This window comes from Rattus norvegicus, chromosome 5, assembly GCF_021556685.1.
Source record: "Rattus norvegicus strain SHRSP/BbbUtx chromosome 5, alternate assembly SHRSP_T2T, whole genome shotgun sequence".
Lineage (NCBI taxonomy): Eukaryota > Metazoa > Chordata > Mammalia > Rodentia > Muridae > Rattus > Rattus norvegicus.
Genome location: NC_141538.1, coordinates 159,177,151 through 159,200,241, shown reverse-complemented (window position 1 = coordinate 159,200,241; position 23,091 = coordinate 159,177,151). Strand labels below are relative to the sequence as shown.

The 23,091-nt window shown below is 50.8% G+C and overlaps 1 long non-coding RNA gene across 1 annotated transcript; it reads right to left on the bottom strand.

Annotated features, from left to right (window-relative positions):
• Window positions 1-12,768: 12,768 nt before the first annotated feature.
• On the bottom strand, window positions 12,769-17,414 carry LOC102546642 (uncharacterized). The gene is made up of 3 exons (XR_015621461.1): window positions 17,304-17,414; window positions 13,087-13,363; window positions 12,769-12,949 (listed from the first exon to the last, which is right to left on the bottom strand). It is a non-coding gene; the product is annotated as an uncharacterized LOC102546642 (long non-coding RNA).
• Window positions 17,415-23,091: the final 5,677 nt, after the last annotated feature.

Below are 23,091 nucleotides of genomic sequence, written 5' to 3'. Positions count from 1 at the left end.
TGGGTCCAATTGCTTGGATTTTTACCCCCAGACTTTTGTTCTGAGGTAATATCTATCTTTGATGTTGAGATGTGTTTCTTGAATGCAGCAGAATGACGAATCCTGTTTTCACATCCGTTCTGTTAGCCTGTGTCTTCTTACTGGGGAATTGAGTCCATTGATGTTGAGAGATATTTACAACCAATGATTGTTAATTCCTGTTATTTTAATGTTGGTGGTGGTTGTGTGTGCATGTGTGTGTTTCCTTTCTTTTGTTTTTTTCCTGGTGTGAAATTATTTATTTCCTATATTTTCTTATGTGTAGTTAAACTACTCAGGTTGAAGTTTTCCTTCTAGTATCTTCTGTAGGGCTGGATTTGTGGACAGATATTGTTTAAATTTGGTTTTGCCTAGTATATCTTGTTTTCTCCATCTATGGTGATTTAGAGTTTTGCTGGATATAGTAGTCTGGTCTGGCATCTGAGATCTCTTAGGGTCTGCAAGACATCTGCTCAGGCCCTTCTGGCTTTCATAGTCTCTGTTGAGAAGTCAGGTGTAATTCTGAAAGGTCTGCCTTCATATGCTACTTGGCCGTTTTCCTTTGCAGCTTTTAAGAGTCGTTCTTGGTTCTGTACATTTAGTGTTTTGATTATTATGTGGTGAGAGATGGGGGATTTTCTTTTCCAGTCCAATCTATTTGGTGTCCTGTAGGCTTCTTGTACCTTTATAGGCAGCTCTTTCTTTAGGTTAGGGAGATTTTCTTCTATGATTTTGTTGAAAATATTTCTGGGCCTTTGAGCTGGGAATCTTTTCTTTCTTCTACTTCTATTATTCTTAGGCTTGGTCTTTTCACAGTGTCCCAGATTTCCTGGATGTTTGTGTCATGAACTTTTCATATTTAACATTTTTTGATTGATGTGTCAATTTCTTCTATCGTATCTTCCATCTCCTATGTTCTGTTGGTGATGCTTATGTCTGTAATTCCTGCTCTTTCCCAGGTTTTCCATCTCCAGGATTACCTCAGTTTGTGCTTCCTTTATTGCTTCTGTTTCCGTTTTCAGGCCTTGAACAATTTTACTCGTTTCCTTTACCTGTTCGATTGTATTTTCCTGTATATCCTTAAAGAATTTATTCGTTTCCTTTTAAAGGCCTCTATCATCTTCATAAGACTGGGTTTAAGGTGATTTTCTTGTGCTTCAGCTGTGTTGGACTATGCAGGGCTTGCTGTAGGAGGATAGATGGACTCTGGCGGTGCCATATTCCCTTGGCTGTTGCTGACTATGCTGCCACACTGGCCTCTAGTCATCTGGACTTGGGGTTATTATAGGTTTAGGTGCTGCTTTCTGAGTTTATAGATGGTTGTTTCCCCCACTTGGTTTCTGTTTCCTCTCTGGTCTTCTGGTTTGAGTGTCCTGGCTTGGTGATGACCAGTCAGTCAGTGGTGTCTCCACTGGAGCTTTTGTGGCTACAAAACCTGTGGAGTTTATGTGTGTGTTACGCTGCTGCTTTGGTCACTCAAACTGGCGTGGTCTCCGGGAAAGCAAAGTTCTTCTGCTGAAGTTGTGTGTTAGAAAATGGAGCCCAGGGCTTGGGGTTCAGTGCATGGCTGGTGGGTGCATTTTAAGGGGAGTTGGTGGGCATAGGGCATAGGGCATAGGGCATAGGGAGGGCTCTTACCTGGGGTTCCTGGTGCTGGTTGCCTCTGGGAAAACAGGCAGAGTTGTGGGGCCCAGTTTACAGCTGTTGGGTGTGTTTTAAGGGGAGTTAGTGGGCTTAGGTCATATGGCAGGGTCATTGTGTTTGTGCCTATGTGTAGAATGTGTGTGTGGCCTGGAAATTGACATCAGGTCTCCCTCAGTCCTCTCAGCCTTAATTTTTGGGACCAGTTGGAGCTCACTGATTTGTTCAGATTTTCTGGCCAGCTAGTCCTCCTGTCTGCCTCTCCTGTGTTGAAGGCGTACTTCTGTCCTGTGCCTGGCTTTATGTGGGGACAGAACTCAAGTTGCCAGGGTTGATGGCAAGTGCTTTTATCCACCTTGTTGGCCCCAACCTTAGTTTTTAAGACAGGGTCTCTCATTGGTACCAGGAATTCCCCAATTATGCTAGACTGGGTCAGCGTTGTAGTTAGGGTTTTACTACTGTGAACAGACACCATGACCAAGGCAACTCTTATAAGAGCAACATTTAATTGGGGCTGGCTTACAGGTTCAGAGGTTCAGTCCATTATCATCAAGGTGGGAACATGGCAGCATCCAGGCAGGCATGGTGCAGGCAGAGCTGAGAGTTCTACATCTTCATCTGAAGGCTGCTTAGCGGAAGACTCACTTCCAGGCAGCTAGGATGGGGGGTCTTAAAACCCACACCCACAGTGGCACACCTACTCCAACAAGGCCACACTCACTCCAACAAGGCCATACCCACTCCAACAAGGCCACACCTACTCCAATAGGGCTACACCTTCAATAGTGCTACTCTCTAGGTTAAGCATATGCAAGCCGTCACACCCAGTGAGCCTCAAGGATCCTCCAGTGTTCACTTCCCCAGTGCTGGGAATCACAAATGCTTGCTACAATGCTCAGCTTTTCTTGTGGGTGCTTGCGATCCAGACTCAGGCCCTCAGGTTTGTATGCCAAACACTTTACCAACTGAGCTATGTCTCTAGCCCCCATTTATAAGACAGCATCTTACTATAAAGCTCAGGCTGGCCGGGAATGTTGGGTCTTCTGCCTTAGCCTCTAGACTACACATGTCCTGACTACAGATGTGTGCCACAGCACCCAGCCAACTCCAGTGTTTTTTTTAATTGGATATTTTATATATTTACATTTCAAATATTATCCCCTTTCCTCCCTCTCCCCTGTTTTTAGTAGTGGATAACACTGAGATGTCGTGAACCAAACTCTCCTTCCCAAATACCTCTCAGAGAAAAATGTCAACATGGGGCTGGAGAGATGGCTCAGCGGTTAAGAGCACTGACTGCTCTCCCAGAGGTCCTGAGTTCAAATCCCAGCAACCACATGGTGGCTCACAACCATCTGTAATGGGATCCGATGCCCTCTTCTGGTATGTCTGAGGACAGCTACCATGTACTCATATCCGTAAAGTAAATAAATAAGCAATAAATCTTTAAAAAGAAAAAAAAAGATTTAGGGAAAGTACATTGTGTTAATTATACATTGTTTCAGTTGCTGTTTCTGCATCTTTTTTTAAAAAGATTTATTTTATGTATGTGGGTACACTATAGCTGTCTTCAGACATACCAGAAGAGGGCATCAGATCCCATTACAGATGGTTGTGAGCCACCATGTGGTTGCTGGGATTTGAACTCAGGACCTCTGGAAGAGTAGTCGGTGTTCTTAACCACTGAGCCATCTCTCCAGCCCCTTTCTGCATCTTATCCTTACTAGGCACTTCATGGTTTATTTGTGTGTGTGTGTGTGTGTGTGTGTGTGTGTGTGTGTGTGTGTGTGTGGTGTGTATGAGAGAGACAGAGAGAGAGAATGTGCACGTGGGTGCCTTTGGGGAGGCAGGGAGTGTTTTTAGCCACAGCACCATGGTCACTTTTTTCTTTTTGAGACACTTTTCACTCCATAGCCCAGGCTTGAAATTAGGATCTGCTTGCCTGTGCTGGGCTTGCCGGTGTGTGCCACTGTCTGGGTGACTTTTTTTTTTTTTTTAACTCTGTATGTCTCTTGTGTCTTCAATGGTCAATTCTGCACCAGCTGAGAGCTAAATGCTAGCAGATCGTGGTATTGTCTTTTCTATGACCCCTCGCTGGCCTTGCATTTCTGAGTATTCATCCTTCTTCATCTGCCTGAAGGCGATCTAGAACCTTATCAGAGGTTGCCTCGCTGCTGATTGGTTGTAAGAACGATCTGGTGGCCAATAGCTTGGGTCGAACTTCCAAACACAGAGAGGGATGCTGAGAGAAGAAGAGACCCAGAAGATTTGGGAGCAGACATAGAGGAGAACAGATAAGCTGAGAGGTATGGAGTTAGCCTTGTGGTGCATCGCGCGTTGGAATAGTCAGCTCAGGTTTAAAAGGTAGGTGGAAGACTGCCCCAGCAAAGGCCTCAGCTTTAAACGGAATAGAAGACTCCATGTCCTTATTTATGAGGCTGGTGAGTCTGTGAAAAGCCCATGGTATATGCCACCACACCTCCAGAAGTTCCCTTTTCTTATAGCCCTGGGAATACACCGGGGCCCTTGTGCACGCCTGGTTTCACACGTCTATTCTTGAAAAGCCAGTTTCAGAGAGTCCTTGGGTGGATTCTAGAGGCTTTTCCAGAAACACAGCTTAAGCACATTGTTGTTGTTTTTTAATAAATGATTTACTTCTATGTGCACCGGTGCTTTGCCTGCATGGGTGTCTGTGCGTCATGTGTGTCAGATCCTCTGGAGTGACAGATGGGTGTGAACCGCCATGTGGGTTCTGGGAATTGAACCTGGGTCCTCTGGAAGAGCAGCCATACTCTTACCTGCTGAGCTGAGCCATCTCTGCAGCCCCAAGCATGTGTTGTTCTTTTAAGAATTTGTGTTCAGGGGGCTGGGGATTTAGCTCAGTGGTAGAGCGCTTACCTAGGAAGCGCAAGGTCCTGGGTTCGGTCCCCAGCTCCGGAAAAAAAAAAAAAGAACAACAAAAAAAAAGAATTTGTGTTCAGATGTGTCTGGCCCATTTTCCTCCCTATCCACAGATGCTACCAGGACACTAGAGATTCCTGTGTACAGATCAGATTCTAGAAGATGAGGAGGAGGAGCAGGAAGAGGAGGAGGAGGAGAGAAAAAAAGAAATTGCAACCCCCTCCCCCCCCCCCCCCCGCCCAAAGCAGGATGTTGTCACAGAGAAAAAGAAACCTGCCCCCCTGAGTGCAGAAGAAGAGCTGATATTAGAAGTGAGAGGGAGGGGTTGGGGATTTAGCTCAGTGGTAGAGAGCTTGCCTAGCAAGCTCAAGGCCCTGAGTTCGGTCCTCAGCTCTGGAAAAAAAAAAAGTGAGAGGGAAAGGGGACAAGAAAAGCTGAGCCACCATTTCATCAGGATTTTGGGAGGAGAAAGAATGTGTGTGCCAGAGTAACCTGGGGCGGGGGCAGGGGGTGGGGTAGGGTGGCCACAAACAATTCACCAGGACTCATCCTGTCATCTGGACCTTGAAACACAAGGTCAAGAAATTGTCCAGCTACAAAGAAAATGAAGAGATGCCATGATCGGATGTTACACAATACCCAGGGCTTCGCTTCTGCTCATAGGGAGACTATGCAGAGAACTGTGGAAACCTCAGCTCTGTGGCTGATGTGGTGTGCCCATGTCAATTTCCTCTGTTCTTTTTTTTTTTTTTTTAAATAGATTCCTTCCTGAAGATGGATGTCACGGCTGTAATGTGCTAGCAGGTAGCTTGTGTTAATATACAAGAGATACAGACATAAATGTCATAGTCATTTTTTTTACTCCTGTGATAAAACACCGTGACCAAGCAACTTCTAGAAGGGTTTATATGGGATATGGGGCTTTCAGAGGGCGAGTCCATGACCATCGTGACAGGGAACATGACAGCAGGCAGGCAGGCAGGCACCAGAGCTGTATAACTCAGAGCTCACATTGTGAGTCACGGCTACCAGGCAGTGAGGAGAGTGGAGGACACGGGGGTCTGGGAATGACTTACAAGGCCACACCTCCCAATCCTTCCCAAACAGTCCCACCGACTGGAGACCAAGTATTCAAACATGAGCCTCATTCTCAAATTGCATATATATATATATATGATTTATTTAAAACATGCTGTATATAAAATGTAAGTATAAATATAGACAGAGTAGAAAGAGAAAGGCAGAGAGAGGAAAAGCGAAAGAGAGGAAATATGGAGAGAGAAAAAATGTAAAAGAGGGGAAGGGAGGGGAGAGAAGAATGTTTTTGTTAGAATCTGGGAAACCTGCAGAGGTGAGTGAGGGTAACTGAGAAGTTGTATAATTCTTGCACTTTGGGGTACCCCCGAAATAAAACTTTCTGGCAAAGTATGGCATTGATCGTCCTGAGCATCACTATTTTGCAGTGGGAGCCAGGGGTTGAACCCAGAGCCTCTTGCATTAAAGGAAAGAGCTGTACCATGGGGCCAAGCATTGTGCCACTGAGCCACTCCCCCGGGGGCTGTTCCACCGAGCTGTGACCCCCAAGGTCTGTCACACTGAGCAGCAACCCCAGCTCTGTCTGCTCCATCGGGTCATTCTCCCGGGATCTACCGTCCCACACCCTCAGGATATGGGCTGCATCTGTGTTTCTCCCTTTGCGTAAGCAGGGGTGCGTGCGCAGCTGGCCGGATGTTTTGGAACCTCCTATGTTTAGAGGCTCCAGGGAGGGAAGGCCGGCTGTGCCTTGTGAGGAAGCCGATGAAAGACAGTGCCTCAAGGAAAAGGGAGAGCCACCTTCCAGAGCTCAAAGAGGGCTCGTGAGGACAGAGGAGTGACCGCGCAATGCAGAGCCCGCAGCTCACAGCCTTAGCAGATGCTGGCATGGGCGTCAGTTGAAGCAGGTGGAGCAGCTGGTGGGAAGACACAGACCTCACAACTCAGTCAGGGAGTTTACCGAGAAACAGGGCAGGAGTCAGCTGCGTGCGTGCGTGCGCTTGCGCAATCTGTATGTCTGTGTGTGTGTGACTTGTGTGTGTGTGTGCACGTGTGTGTGTCTGTGTGAGTGTGTATGAGTCTGTATGTCTGTGTGTCTCTTTGTGTGCGTGTCTGTGTGTGTCTGTATGTGTGTCTATGTGCCTGTGTGTGTTTGTGTGTGTGTCTATGTGCCTGTGTGTGTTTGTGTGTGTGTCTATGTGCCTGCGTGCACCTGTATGTCTGTGTGTCTGTGTGTCTGTGTGTCTGTGTGTCTGTGTGTCTGTGTGTCTGTCTCTGTGTCTCTGTGTGCCTGAATGTGAGGATGTTTTCAAAAGAGAAACTGGTGATGCCTGAGAGAGCAGGCACAAGTGTCATGTTTTCCTTAGGTGTCCCCAAACTGTCCTATGGTGACCATCCATCGAAACATCAGGCACCCACCACAGAAGCTCCAGTCACAGGCATATGCCTCCCTGCCCCATACCTGCCTGCCGATGCTCACTGCACTTGCAAAAGCAAAAAGCCCACGAATGTGTCCCCTTTCTCCACTAGACCTCACAGCTTTGGATAGCTGAACTAAAATGCACAGGCCTCAGTTTCCCCACCTGTTCAATGCAGACAATCAAAGGGACCAACTGTCAGTGGCTATAAGGGTTTTGTGAGAGAATTCTGGTAGAGTAGTGGTCTAGGCCTGGAAGGTTCCTTCCCAGGAGCCATATGACAGGATCCAGAGAGACTTCGAATTGACCATTTGGGGAATGGGTATACATATGTATTTGTGTGTTCACATGAATGCACACATGTGCATGCTACTGGCATCTGGTGAGCAGAGACCAGGGACAGAGTTCAGTATGCTATGATACACAGAAATGGTCTCCCCTCCCTCAGTGCAATCCTAATAGAGTCGAAGCTCTGGATAGTAGTACACAGTGGTAATCCCAGCACTTAGGAGGCAGAGGCAGGAGGATCACGAATTATATCTTAAAAGAAAGAAGAGAGAGAAGGAAGAGGGAGGGAAAAAGGGAGGGAGGGAGGGAGGGAGGAAGGGAGGGAGGGAAAGAGAGATAAAGAGACAGAGAAGGAGACGGGGGTTGAGGGATTGGGGCGAGAGATTACTTCTGAGGAGAGCTGCCGCTGGCAGCATAGCCAGCTCAGAGGGCATTTTCAGCACTGTGAGCTCCACCAAGGGCTTTACCATGGACCTGGCTCTGGCATGGATCAGGGATGGGGAACGATCAGTTCAATGATGTAAGCACAGCATCAGGACCACAGCAAAGCCCTCCTTAGAGACAACACTTGATGAGGCTGAAACAAAGCCCAGAGCTGAGTTCAGATCTCAGCCATGGGTAGGCGGGGCACTACCCAGTCTCCTGGAGAGACAGCCAGCAGTTAAAAACGCCTACTACTCTTACATAGGATTTGAGTTCAGCTCCCAGCACCCAGTTCTGCCAGCTCACAAACCCCACAACTCCAGCTCCAGGGCATCTGATGCCCTCTTCTGGATGCCCCGGGCACTGTACCCATAAAGTGTGCATACACTCACACGCATAATTGAAAAAGCAAAAAGTTTAGAAATGGAAAAGTGAATCTCGTTAACGCCAATGGCGATAGACCCTTCTATAAATTCCAGAATGTTCTATCCCTCACGTTTAAGTCTTTGGACCACAATTCTTTTCTTTCTTTTTTTTTTCTTTTTTTCTTTTCTTTAGAACTGGGGACTGAACCCAGGGCCTTGTGCTTGCTAGGCAAGCGTTCTACCGCTCAGCTAAATCCCCAACCCCCACAATTCTTTTCTATTTTTCCAGTTCACTGTGGGTTTCTGAGTTATTCCTCCAGATTCATTTATTTGACGCCCAGTGAATGCTGTGATCCACCCACAGTCCTAAACTGTAAGACTTGAGATTGGTCTCTAGAACATTCCTTTAGTCTCCAGCAGAAGAGGGAGAGCAGTCAGCTGGCCAGCTCTCCAGTCCTGCTCTGAGAACCATCAGGAAGTTCCTTGGTTTTCCCCCATGTGACCTGGGAATGAAGTCATTCTTGCTGTGGCCTAGTGTGGGGCGAGGTGAGGCCTCCTCTTTGAAGTCCTAGGATTTGGGGCAGGGATTCTTCTGGTGTGATGGGAACAAGCCATGTGCACCTGGCCCTGTAGTGACCGTGCCGATCATGAGCGGCAGTCTGGGCGTGAGCTGGCAGAGGTACTTAGCGGGGATTAGGTGGATCAGGGCTGGCTGTGAGGTTGGTAGTGACTAACGCTATTATTCTAGTCCAGGGCGGGGACCTGAAAGAGAGATGGCTTGCATGACAGTGGTCCTCCGGGGAAAGCTGTGATTCCGATCCATCCCCAGTGTGGCCCACCCTCCCATGGGTGGTGCAGTCATCCTGCACACAGCCTCCGGTTCCAATCACTTCCATCCCGGGACAAACTGAACTTTTCAAGCCCCAGCTTACTCAACCCAGGTAAATCTCATCGCTCAGCATAACAGTTACAGGGCTGGGGTAGAGTCACAGGGCACCTGCCTAGCCTTCACAGGGCCCTGGGTTGGCTCCCCCAGCCCCACCAGGAAGTGTGAATAAGCAGTGAGCAGGCACCTCCTAAGGACCCAGCATCCTGCATCCCCTCAGAGTCACCTGGCTGGAGGTGCAGCCTCAGGAGCCCTGCAAGACCTGCAGAGCCAGACTTCCTCTTAACCAGATCCCCAAGGCCCAGGAGCACAGTATGCGTGCTGGAGTGCCAGGTGACAGGCTCTGCCTTCTGACTCCTGCTGGGTTACTCTGGGTTATGACAGGGTGTGGCTTCCTCCTCTGGAAAGAGGAGACCAGTGATAAAATGCATACATACATACATACATACATACATACATACATACATACATACATATGGGATGGGGGGAGCTGATGGGCTAATACTACCTAAAAATAGAAAAAACAGTGTTTTGTTTAAAATAGGGACTTCACAAATAACTCTAGGACCAAGGGGTCTTGGGTCACCCAGTTCCGCCTGCCCTGTTCAGCCTTCTTTCCTGGGAAGTAGGTCCCTGTCACTTTGGGACTCAGTTCCCCTCTCTTCTCCCCCCATGCCCCCGATGGCCAAGCTGAATGCTAGGACTTTTATATGGTACCCGGAGTGGTCAGAGCGGACAGTCCTCCTGGAGGCCCAGTGCCCTGGCTGTCCTGGAACTAACTCTGCAGACCAGGCTGGCCTTGAACTCATGGAGATCCACCTGCCTCTGCCTCCCGAGTGCTGGGACTTAAGGTGTGAGCCACCATTGCCCGGCCCTTGGTAACTATTTCATGGGATTGTCCACATGTGCTTCATAACAGCTCTGGGAGGCGTGAATCTCTCCCCATATTCCCTTGTTCTTTTTCCGCCATGGGGAAGCAGAGCAGGAAGGGAGGAAGGGAGAGAGAGAGGGAGAGGGAGAGGGAGACAGAGAGGGAGAGGGAGAGGGAGAGGGAGACGGAGGAGAGAGACAGAGAGAGACAGAGAAAAGCAGAGACAGAGGGGGCGGGGGAGAGCAGGCACTCCGTCTCTAACAGCAGATGGCTCTGCAGTGGTTCTCATTCTGCAGGATATTAGCTGAGGCTGAACCTCACTGCCTATATGGATCCCACAGCCAAAAGCACACGGTACCCACTGAGCTGCTCCTTGGAAGTCTCATTTCCGTCCCCCCAGTGTAACTAACTGCCCAGGCACAGCTGTCCCCAAGGAACCCAAACTTCTCCTGCAAGTTTCACACTGGGAGAAGGAAAAGGCTGCAGGTTCTACACCCTTGGACAATTTGTCAGACCACCTTACAAGACAGACAAGCGGACATAAGGGTGGGTCAGCTTGGCCACACCTGGACCGTGACTTGACTTGTGCTTATCTCTGTCTCTCTATTTAAAGGACACAATCACCACCACCACCCCTACACACAAAGTGCCTGTGAGGGTCAGAGGACAGCTCGCAGGGGTCAGTTTTCTTCTGCTACCATTAGGGTCCCAGAAATCAAACTCCGGTTGTCTGACTTGGTGGCAAGGACCTTTACCTGCTGAGCCATCTCTCTGTCCCCTTTTCTGGTTATAGTTCATTTTAGGAGCAAGAAATAAATGTGGAGAGGTCACTAGACTTCTTAGTTCCTTTCCCCAAAGGGGTCACATGGAATAAATCTCCTTTCCCTGCTTTGATCTGCTGTTTGATTAGCATACTGGGGACAAATGGCTGGGCCTAGCTTGTTGGGGCAGCTGGGCTCAGGCTCTGATCCTGACAGATCCAGTTACCCCAGCAGTCTGGCTGCAGCTGGCATCTGGCCTGGCCCTCGTTCCTTCCAGTCCCTGTCAGAGCCCTCTCTTAATCCCTACTGTTTCTGCCTGGCTCAAGATCAAGGTCCAAAGAAAGACTGAGGTGGTGCTGGCCTCTATGTCTGGTCCAGGAACAGGCAGAGGCGGCACCCTTGGCAGCAAGCCCCCACTGGAAGCCTGGATTTAAACCTCAGGCTTGGTGGAGTTGGGGCTCAGCTCGCATGGGCCCTGTAGGATTCGGTGGTGGGGTTGGTGAAGGTCTCATGTTTCCCAGGTGGGGAAGACGAGTGAGGCTGGGTGCTCAGGCTAGTTTCTATGGCTGCTGTAATAACCACAGATTCGGTGGCTCTGTAGCAATTCTGGAGGTCGGAATTCCAACTTGGGTTAAGATTAGGGTCAATATCATCCTCTCGGTGGGCCCCTTCTCTCTGCTTCGAGAGAACCCTCCTCTCCCCTGGTGTGGAGCCTTCCTCAGCCTCAAAGTAAGCATCGCTCACTGGTTCCTGACAGACATGTAGCTGGTTCTTTTCTACACTCAAGAGGGTCTCTGCTTTTAAAACCTCCAGTGGTCGGATTGAGCCCACTTGGTGATATCTCCTGGGCCAAAGTAATGAGTGTTTTTGTTTTTTCGTTTTTGTTTTTGTCTTTTTTTGAGACAGGGTCTCTCTGGATAGCTTTGGCTGTCCTGGCACTCTCTCTGTAGACCAGGCCGGCCTTGAACTCACAGAGATCCACCTGCCTCTGCCTCTCCAACTGCTGCTCTTAAAGGTGTGTGCCACCATTGCCAGGGCCAGGTGTTGAGTCTTAATCCCAACCACACAATCCACTTCGTAGGCTTCAAAGATTTTAGGAATGAGGAGGTAGCCATCTTTTTTTTTTTTTTTTTTGTGGGGTGGTGGAGACCAGAAACTCTTAGCCCAGGCAGGTCTTGAATTTCATGTGTAATGGAGGATGATTTTGAATTTCTGATCCTCCCACTGGTACTTCCCAAGCGCTGACATGTGTGGCAGGGGCTACCTGGTCCAGTAGAGGTGGCAATAGGGTTTGAACCCAGGGCTTCATTTAGGTTAGGTAACAAATCTACCAACTTAGCTGGGGGCGGGTCTCGTTGATGGGTCGTTGTTCAGCTTGGGATCGAGAGGTTAAGCAGTCTACCCCTACCCCCATCTGACAGACGCCCAGAAGCAGTGTAGCCCCCTAGCCCCTTCCCCCAAAGTCTTCCATTCCAGTTTTGATATCTACAGACTGGATGGGGGCTCACTGGAAAGTGGCCACAGGACACTCCTGACTTGACAATTAACTGAGACACCTTCACAGGTGTCCTGGAGATAGAAGATGAGAGGAGAGCCACCCTGAAGACAGAGGAGCCAGACTGCCTAAGAGCCATGGAAATTCTGTCTCTCCCAGGGTAGTTAAAGGCAGGAGGTCATCTGTGAGAGAGAAAATTGCTCCTTGACAGTGGGAAGCCTGGTTGGCCCCAGTCCCACGGCCAGCCGTCGTCCTTACACTTACCTGGCTGTCCCCAGCTTTGGACATTGGGATCTGAGGTTGTTGGTTGCTCTGAGCCATAGAGAAAGGGAGCAATGCAAGGGGGGCTGGGGGAAAGCAGAGCCCCTCCTGTTCTTTTACCTCAGACTCAGACAACAAGAGGAGTCTTGAAGCCGGGTGGTGGTGGCCCACGCCTTTAATCTCAGTACTAGTGAGACAGAGGCAGGTGGATTTCTGAGTTCGAGGACAGCCTGGTCTACAGAGAGAGTTCCAGGAAATCCAGGGCTACACAGAAACCCTGTCTCAAAAAAGCAAAAATAAAAAGTCTTGAGACCTCTGTAAGGCAATGTGTTTGTCCCAGAGACAGGCTTGAAGCCACGTAGGTTTGTTACAGTACACTCAGCAGTAGCCAGGTTTAGAAAACCCTGCTCAACTCCCAAGGGGTCTTTAATGTCACACGGTACTGGAAAGCCAGACTTTTAGGTACAGCTTGATCCGGAAGTTCATTCATATCCAGTTTTATGGCTTTAATGTCGGCGTTTTTCCTCAGCCAGATTCTCTTCTTGGGTTCCTAAGACAGCTACAAGGAACGCTGACCAGGACTTGGTCCCTGATTCAAATACAAAAAGCAAAACAAACAGAAAAACAAGCAAAACAAACAGAAAAACAAACAAAAAGTTTACCTCATTGCTGACTCAAAACATTTTGGAATGAGACCATGTTGGTCCCAATCAGACTGTGTCGTACCTCGGGTCGACATTGTTTGTGGTCCCATGTCCTCTCAGCTGTCATGTCTCTTTGGGAAGTCACCCAGCTCTGCTCCCTCTAAGCAGAGAAATTCTGGATGTTAAATGTCACCTAAGGCTCACGTGGTGACAGCTTGGTCTGTAGGGTGACGTTGCTGGGAGAGATGAGTCTTTTAGGTCCGAAGGCACGTGTCACCCGCAGCCATGGTAGGGCCTTCCTCTTCACGAGTGGGTTTCTTGGCTTCTTGGTTATAAGAAGGAAACCTGACAGACAGTACCTGTGGACACTGGCATGTGAGCTCAGGCAGTAAGGAAACTGGGGAGGGGACAGTGGCAGTAAGGAGTAAATCCGGGGAGAGCCGGTTCACGGTTAAGTAGTGCATACGCGTATAAAATGAGAGTTCAAATCCCCCGGACTGACAAAGGGAGGGGTTTGTAAAAGTAAGTAGAAGGGACCATCTGGCCTTTCAACCCCATTTCTTTTTTTTGTTTTGTTTTGTTTTTTGTTGTTGTTGTTTTGTTTTTTTGTCTTTTTTCGGAGCTGAGGACTGAACCCAGGGCCTTGCGCTTGCTAGACAAGTGTTCTACCACTGAGCTAAATCCCCAACCCCTCAACACCATTTCTTAAGTGACTACTGTGTACCATGCTTCATCCTGAGGACCCAGTGATGGTCGGGGCAGACACAGTAAGACTCACATCAGTCTTCCAGCCTGTGCCTTGAACTGGTGACAGGCTGCTGGGACCTGAACACAGGCATCTGTACCCATCCACAACGGTTGAGGACCTAAACGGATTGTCACAGTAACTGAGATTGGTGTCATAAGAACATCTTCAGCTGCCATGGGTGGGTGATGGCCTTCCGAAAGCTGCTTAAAGGTGGAGGACTTGGGACCTGAACCTAGGAGTCCCCAGGGCTCTTGCGGGGTCCCACGACCTCTCCCTTCACACCCTGTGGCACAGTAGCTGCCTCCTGGTTAAGCAGCCACACTTGCCTGTGGTTTTCGTTTGAAGTTGCTCTTCCTGGCTCCAGGAGAGACCAGCCCTTCCCAAATTGCTCCTGGTAATTGGGGCAGAGAGTGAGTCAGGGTTCTGTGGCTGACTTTCCCTGCCAGCTGCCCAGCTGGAGTGCCTTCCAGGGAGACAGGCAGAGGGCGAGAGCCTCGTAATGATTTTTGCGTTCCGAGATGAAGCCACAGGGAAAGGGAAGGCCGGCTCTGCCGTGGCTGTGTCCTTCTGTGACATGCCATGGGGGCAGGAATGTCCAGGAGGGTCTGTGAGAGGCAGTGTCCCTGGACGAGGACACCTGGTCTAGACCTCACGCCAAGTGCCCTAACTTCACTAAGGCTGGCATCCCTCTTTGGGCCTCAGTTTCCCTCCCTGTAAACGGGGGTGGGCGGGACTTCCTTGCTCCATCCATTCCTTGACTTCCTTCTGGGGAAGATGTCTGCTAAAATCCAAAGATGGGAAGAGTCAAGCAGGACAGGACAGGACATGTCAGGGGCAGGGGGGCTTGTGGTTGGGTACAGATGCCTGTGTTCAGGTCCCAGCAGCCTGTCTCCAGTTCAAGGCACAGGCTGGAAGACCGATGTGAGAATCCAGCTGTGGCTCGAACCACAACTCCCACAGCCTTTCCCCCCCTCACAGGCACCAACTCCCAGGGGCCAGAGCCTCTCTTCTGAGAGGTGAGCTTACATCAAAGGAGTATTAGTAGGCACACACACAGCTCCCCACCCCTTCCCTGCCTCTTGCTGGGAACCAGAGAGCCAGCTTCAGGCTTGTGCTGTCAGATCTCTCCTATCCTCAGAAGAGACTCCCTCCCCTCCACCAGTTGACAGGGAAGCACTATTTGGTTTAATGAGAACCATTTTATTATTATTATTATTATTATTACTATTATTATTATTATTATTAATTTTATGTGAGCACACTGTCGCTGTCTTCAGACACGCCAGGAGAGGGCACTGGATCCCATTACAGATGGTCGTGTGCGACCATGTGGGTGCTGGGATTTGAACTCTAGGAAGAGCAGTCAGTGCTCTAACCACTGAGCCGTCTCTCCAGCCCCTAGAAGCGCTAGTTTAAGTAGTACAAATAAAGGAGCCAGCTGGGGGACGCAGCTCAGTTGATAGACTGCCTAATGTGCACAAAGACAGGAGTTCCATCCCTGATGGTAATACATGTCTCTGATCTTAGCACGTGGAGGTGTAAGCAGGAAGGTCATCTGTAGCTGTGGGCTAACCTGGGCTACATAGGACTTTTTTTTTTTTTTTTTGCTTTTTTTTTAAAAGGTGGGTCACAAACCACATGCCATGATTCTCTGAGTCCATTTGACTGCAGACATCCCCAGATCCATTCAGCGACACTGGGTTAAGTCACCAACAGGAACCTGGGAGCTTCGGGGAAATGAGGAAGTAGCTGAGGACAAGAGAGGACCCTCCTTGCATCTCAGTGATTTGCTCAAAGGCAATTGCATCCTGCTTTGCCGAAGCAGATCTGAAGTGGAACAGGTCATGGGGCTGTGGACGTTTGCACCTTGAGTGTGGGGACAACGGCTTGAGCCACACCTGCTCTTGTCTTGCCTCCCAAACTGGAGCTTGCCTCCTGGGAATCCCAAGCCCACCACATGTCAAACACAGTCATGTGCTGTGGTGAGGTGGTCTTGGTCAATGACAGACTGTGTGTAGTAAGGCGACGCCCCCACGTTAGGACTTCCTGGCTGCGGCACTGCTGTCTGATGCTTTTGCACGTGGACACAATGGCCTAATACTGCGATTTCACACACACCTCTGTCAGAAAGCACACCTCAGTAAACAGGTGGGCACTGGTGTGGGCACCCAGAGGGAGTTGTGTCTCTGTTTCCCTGGGTTATAACTTGTAGGCAAACACAGAGGCCCAAACAGCCCTGTCTCCTTTCCGAAATGCTGTAGCTCTTGGTGTGTTTAACCCCCAAACATCTGGGGAAAGACTGAAGGTTATAAAGTGTCTCGTCTTAGTTAGGGTTACTGGTGCTGTGATGAAGCACTGTGACCCGAAAGCAAGCTGGGAAGGAAAGGGTTAATCTGGCTAACAGTCCCTTCCCTGAAGGAAGTCAGGACAGGAACTCAAGCAGGGCAGGAACCTGGAGGCAGAAGCTGAGACAGAGGCTATGGAGGGGTGCTGCCTACTGGCTTGCTCCTGGTGGGCTTGCTCAGCCTGCTTTCAAACAGAACCTGGGACCACCTGCCCTGGGATGGCCCCACCCACAATGGTCTGGGCTCTCCCACATCAATCACTAATTAAGAAGATGCCTTACAATCTTGCTTACAGCCTGATCTTATGGACACATCTCAGTCATGGTTTCCTCCTCTCAGATGACTCTAGTTTGTGTCAACTTGACACACATATAGCCAGAGCACATCTCAGGCTTAGGCTACCAAGTGCAGGATAGACTCTATAGGGAGAGCTACTGCCCTGCACTGTTTAGGGAATATAACAACAAAAACTTGTACTTTCCCTGCACAGGCACAGTTCTTAAAAAGGAGAGGCAGTGAATAATCCTTCCAAACAGGTTGTCAGTAAGCTGTCACAAAGACCAGAAAGCCAATGGCTTTAATAAGAGAGGAGATGGCAGAGTGGGATTTGTGTTGTTTAGAACTACCAGAGAGCTGAGTGATGTGCTAGCGGCCCAGGCTCCTTCTCTCTTGTTGCTCCGCCCACCTTATACTCGGCCCCTACCTCATGATCTAAAGGGGCTGCCTAGGTCCCTACATCACATTTGTACTCTAGCTAATGAGGAGGGAGAATGGGGGAAGATGAAGTGATTTCTTTCTTTCCTTCTTCCTTCCTTTTCTTCCTCTCTTCCTTCCTTCCTTCCTCCCTCCCTCCCTCCCTCCCTCCCTCCCTCCCTCCCTCCCTTCCTTCCTTCCTTCCTTCCTTCCTTCCTTCCTTCCTTCCTTCCTTCCTTCTCTCCCTTCCTTCCTTCTCTCCTTTCCTTTCTTGGACACAACAGAGAAACGAATTTGTCATTTCCTCTCATACATCTTAGCCATGGTAAGCGAGTTACCACAGATACAGAGGCTCCTCTATGGGACAACCTTGTGCATTCCTTCACGTAGGTCACCTCTAAGGGTAGGGCAGCCCCGAGACTTCGGTGTGGCTGAGTCCCCAGTGCAGGCTTCCTCCTCCACCCACCAAGCTGTTCCCCCTGCCTCCCAGGTGATGATTCCGAATACACCTACCAATTAATGTCCTTCTCCTCCTTTTCCCAGGAACCCAGGCTGAAAGGCTCCCTCCGTCTGTGGCCATCACCATAGGCGGAAACATGACATTTTCAGTCAAACACGCAGCCCAGACCAGTAGTTAGCATAGGATGGTTCTGGGAGCACCCAAGTGGGAGGCGGCTGGGTCTGGCCCCGCCCATCACGGGCTGGGAGAGAGGTTGTTCTCTCACGGACAAATGAGGTGGGGTACAGTGTTGCGGGCACCCTGCTTTGTAAAGATTCCCGTGGTACATACAGCCCTGTCACTTGCCACTTGCTGGCTTGGGAGCAGGACACCATACTGGGCCAAGCATGTGTGAATCTGCAGAAAGCCTCCATCCCGGTCGCCTCCCAGACCTCCTCAAGGCTCCATGCTCTACCCTGCGCTTTGTAAACTAGAGTGCTGGGCACCTCTGGGGTGTGGCCGTCTTCTGATTCCTTTTTAATGATGATAACAGCACGCGTTTGAGAGCCACTCACCAGGGGTTGGCCGGAGTTAAACACTCCACAAACATTGCATGGCTCCATGCCAACCCTTCAAGGCGCTTTCAGGCTCTGGGGGCTGAGGGGGCGTGGTCACAGATTGCCTGAGGGTCCGTGGATGAGTTTGACTCTAGCCTTGTGCCATGCAGCTGTACCCAGGTCCCCACGGTGACTTCAAACTGAAGCTTAGCTTAGTCTCAAGGCAAGAGTCTAGAACATTTCTGGTCTGGCTTCTTTGAGGACCAGCTCACATTTGCCTGGGCCGAGATCAGGGCAGGGGTGGGGGTGGGGGTGGGGGGGATCGACTGCCTGGGAGTGAATCCCTCTACCCAAGGAGACAGGGCTCTGCTGTAGTGAGGAAAGAGGGATGACAGTGGGGGAGGTGGCTAGGGTGAGATTACCTGTCGTGGAGGGGGGGAGGGTGGGGGGAGCAAGGTCAAGGCCGACCTCCTCCACTGCTCTAGACAGTGAGTAACTGCTTAATGGCTGAACGACTGGTCATGAGGATGTGATGGGGCCTCGATGTGATGGGGCCTCCTGAGGAAGCCCCATGGGGCCCCTGGCAGGGGGTGACTCAGCACTACCCAGCAGGGCGGTGCCTGGGGGTGCAGGGTCCTTTACCAGGCACTGGAACTATCTCCTCAGGCAACTCCTTCCCAGCCCCTTGGAGGATGTCCTTGCTGTGAAAGCCACAGGTCCCTCCATGTGAGGTTTTGTCCTCAGGACCCGTCTCCTCCCTGAATTAGGGGTGTTCCAGGTTCCAGGGTCAATCCTCACACCCCATCACCCTCTTCATGCTGGCAGGGTACAGGGTTGGGGACACTCAGCTGGACTTTGCCGTCTCTCCCAGCCACTCTCGCGTGGCTTTTGCCTCTGGGCTCATGGCCTGTGTCCAACAGGACAAGTCATCTAGATGTGTCAGGTTGGCTTGTTTAGGTCCGGAGCCACACTCCATTGTGACTGAGGTCTTTGAGTGTCTCTACCCAAGGGCTCCATGGCAGGCACTGTGGAGATGCTGGGCTAACGATCTGGTATTGTGTGTATCTCTTAGGGTTTTGTCCTGGGCTCCAGTCTATGGCATATTCTAGGTCTTCAGTATCTGAGGATTGTGGGTGTCTGCGTGACAGAATCAATGCCCCGGACACCTTCATGTGTACAGAGGGCCCATGGGGCGAGGGGAGAAGTTCTGGGAGGGTCAGGACTAAGTGTTGCCTGCTGGTTGTTGTCTGCCTTGCCTGGCAGGGCAGAGTGTCAGGAACTCATTTTGTGTGTGTGTGTGTGTGTGTGTGTGTGTGTGTGTGTGTGTTTTGTTTTGTTTTGTTTCCGGAGCTGGGGACGAACCCAGGGCCTTGTGCTTGCTAGGCAAGCGCTCTACCACTGAGCTAAATCCCCAACCCCCAGGAACTCATGTTTTTGCCTGACTCTTGGGCCTTAATTCCGACCTGGCCTGGGTGTGAGTGTGGACTAGCATCTGTCCAACATCTTAGTTCCCTGAGGACTTGTGGGCCACTCAGACCCCAAGGCTGTCAGCCAGTGTCCACCACGCTGATGAAGAGGGCCCCAGTGCCCCTGCTGGACACTTTAGTTTCTTAAAGAACAGAGGACTGCCCTAGTGATGAGTCCTGGTCCTAGCCAGTGTCCGGCAATGTCTGAGTTTCTACCAAGCAGCTGCTGTGTCTGGGAGAGGGCTCTGGTGGCTGCCTGTGTGGACCAGCGTCACCAGACTTGATGTTCAGCTCCTGACCTGGTGACTATGGAGAAACCTCTTTAACTATAGAGCCTCAGTCTCCCCAAGTGGCAAAGTGCCCATGGGGATAGGGTGAGAGGATGCCGCCATGTTCATAAGGCTGGCCCACCTGTGGAGTGTCCAGGAAGCAGTGCCCAGCCCTATACTTAATTACGAGGTTTGGTTTCAGCTCTCAAGGACATTTGAGAGCTAGACCAGCGGGAAGGGAGCAGGGTCCGACACTCCCACTATGACATAGGTCCCCAGTGAGGGCAGCAGGGAGTATCTCTGCTGGCAGATCATCTGGGTGGGCCTCTGGGTGGGCCTGATATGGTAATCAGTGAGTTCAAGGGGGCAAGGGGCCCTGGAGCACAGTGCCTCTGAGAGGATCCCTGGGGAGGGATGATTTGGGGGTGCCGGAGAACCCAGAGCCCACGGGAAAAGGAATGAGCGTCACGACTGTGGAGAAGTGGCATGCTGAGTCCAGGAGCAGTGTGAGATAGAAGTAGAGAGGTCTGTGGGCATGGCCAGAGTGGGATGGGAAGGGTGGAGGAGGCTGCTGGGGGCTTGGTTTTAGGAAGGCTCGTCTTACCCACAGCCATTGGGCTACACTAGATCTCAACAGCCCAGGGAGAACCCAGGGCTTTGAGCCCCGCACAGACCTCAGAATACAGCTCAAGTCTTCCAACCTAGCTGGGTCCCATTGGCCACTAACACCTGGCTTCTTCCCACTCTTTAAGCCAAGGATCCCTGGCCACCCCCACACACCCCCAGTTTCACAGGAACTGACCCAAGTACCTAAGTCCCAACCTGTACTGTCCTCGCCTAGTACGCGCCCCACCTGGAAAACATCAAATCCCTAAGACAGGGCTGGTATAGCCTCCAACAGGATGTCTTTCTCGGTCTCTCCAGAAGGGAGACACTCTGTTCCTCAGGGTACCAGGCAACTCCTGTCTACAGTCATCAGAGCACATGAGCTCAAATAACTGGCTGGAAGACTTCAGACAAGCTGTTCAAGTTCCTCGTCTCCTCATCTGTAAACCACAGTGCATAATGGTTCCTGCCTCAAATGGGTTGACACATGTAAGCTCTTCGGAGAATGCCTGCTATGCACTAAGTGGTAAATATTATCCACTATTAACGAGATTACTCTTACCTCATCCGGCTGGCATGGGGATTGGTGTCAAGTACCTTGCTAGGATCACGGTGAGCACTCAGGAAGGCAAATCGTGATCCACCCTCGTCACAGTCACCATCCTTACCAACCCACCCTCATCATTACCATCATCACTATCATCCCCCTGCCTCCATCTCCATCCCTACCACCATCACCAGTCCATCCATTTGTCTTTCCTGATGGGTGGAAAGAATTATGCCTGGTTCTTTGGTCTCAGGGTCAAGCTCGGGACTGAGCTCAGGAGAATTAAGGAAGCAGGTCGTGGATGAAGATTGTATGAGGGTTAGAACCTTCACCTCTGTGCCTGGAAGGCCACCACGCGGCCATCGATCTGGGGACAGGGGCAGAACTTCTAGCTTTGCAGAGGTCTCATGTAGCCAGGCTAGCCTTCAACTTGTTTTGCTGAGGAGGATGACTTTGAACTTTTGATCCTCCTGCTTCTGCTTCCAGACTGTTGGGATGGCAGGCGTTGTCTACCATGACCGGTTGATGCAGGGCTGGAGACAGAATCTAGCGTCCCCTGATATGAAACAAGCTCTCTACTAAGGAAATCAGCACTTCTCTGGAGTCAGCTTGTCCTAAACCTCTGGTGTGAGGCATTTTCTCCAGTCCCAACTGAAGCCACTAATCCTGTAGTTAGGAGGGTGTCGCCTGGAACAGGGTGCGTGAAGGTCTGGGAGAGGCTTCTCTATGGCAGGGGTTGGGAGAATTGGCAAGGGCTTCCTGGAAGAGGTGCTTAGAGGAAATTAATGTGCAGGAACGGCAGTGCTTCTGGCCAGCAGCAGAATGAGGAAAGGAGTCCAGGATCCACGGGGCTCGTGATCTCACATCAGAACCCTGGGTCCACAGGGGCGCGATCTCACACCGGAACCTTGGATCCACAGGGTTGTGGTCTTACACCGGAACCTTGGGTTCACAGGGTTGGGATCTCACACCGGAACCCTGGGTCCACACACCGGAACTCTGGGTCCACACACTGGAAACCTGGGTCCACACACCGGAACTCTGGGTCCACAGGGGCACGATCTCGCACCTCCTGCCACCTCATTGCCTTCATCCCATCCCACCTTCCATCAGGGCCATGAGGACCTGCATCTCTCTCTTTCCGGTCCTCTCTCTCAGAGTCCTCTCCCTGCACGGTGCCCTCTACAGAGGCCCCTTGGCTGAGGCCCTAATCCTTGGATGCCTCACTCCCCTGGGGGCAGGGCTGCTCGGTGATCAGGGCTCGTGATCCGGGGCCTACCTGTTGCAAATTCCTAACCCTCTTCTCTTCTGGGGTCTCATGGCTCCTCTAAGCCCTTATTTGAGGTTTCAACTTCCATGTGTGTTTCTCGAAGGTGGAATTTCTATTTGACTCCTTCGCGGACACATCAGTTTGAAATTGTGTTTCTTGCCTTTTTTTTTTGGTTCTTTTTTTTTCGGAGCTGGGGACCGAACCCAGGGCCTTGCGCTTCCTAGGTAAGCGCTCTACCACTGAGCTAAATCCCCAGCCCCGTGTTTCCTGCTTTAAATTTGACCTTTCCTTTCTATCAGAAAATCAGCTTCGTGAGGACGGGGGGGGGGGGGGGGGGTCCCTACTACACAGCCAAGGCGCCTGAGCTTTGAAATGAGGAAGGTGGGGAAGGGCCAAGGAGGGCAGTTTGTTCCGTCCTTCCTAGGACTCGGAGCCTCACTGTTGAAAATCATGGCCAAATTTACATGTGGGAGGGGCGCAAGAGAACCGCAGTGTTAGCCTTGTAATATTCGTTGGTCCCGTCTAGCTCTAGAACCTTCTCTCAGAGCAAGGCCATCTTGTGAGGTTTTAGACCGTGGCGAACCCATTTCGCAACCCAGTAAGTAACAAGTGTGACTCTGGACAGGTCCCTGAATAGCTTTCTGGTTACCTCAGCTGTTAAATGGGTGGGGGTGGGCTAATGATAATGGCGGACAGGTGCTAAGTGCCTTTTACATAGTGGCTAATTGGACCTTCCTACTGCCCCAAGGCAGGTGAGGCTTGGGAGGTGTCTGAGAGGTCAGTCCTGTGGGTGAAGGGCTTGGTTCCCAGTCTGGTCTCCAAGAGCGCCCCACCTGGTCAGCTGACAGTGGAACCGGTGGTGTGGATTTTGCTCCCTGGCATATGCCAGAGCCCCTGTGGGTGCTGACTGGTCCTAAGCCCTTGTGGATGCTGACTGAGCATAAGGCCCTGTGGATGCTGACTGAGCATAAGGCCCTATGGGTGCTGACTGAGCTGAGTCCCTGTGGATGCTGACTGGTCTTGAGCCCCTGTTGGTACTGACTGGGCCTGAGTCCCTGTGGATGCTGACTGGTCCTAAGTCCCTGTGAGTGTTGACTGGTCCTAAGTCTCTGTGAGTGCTGACTGAGCCTGAGCCTCTGTGGATGCT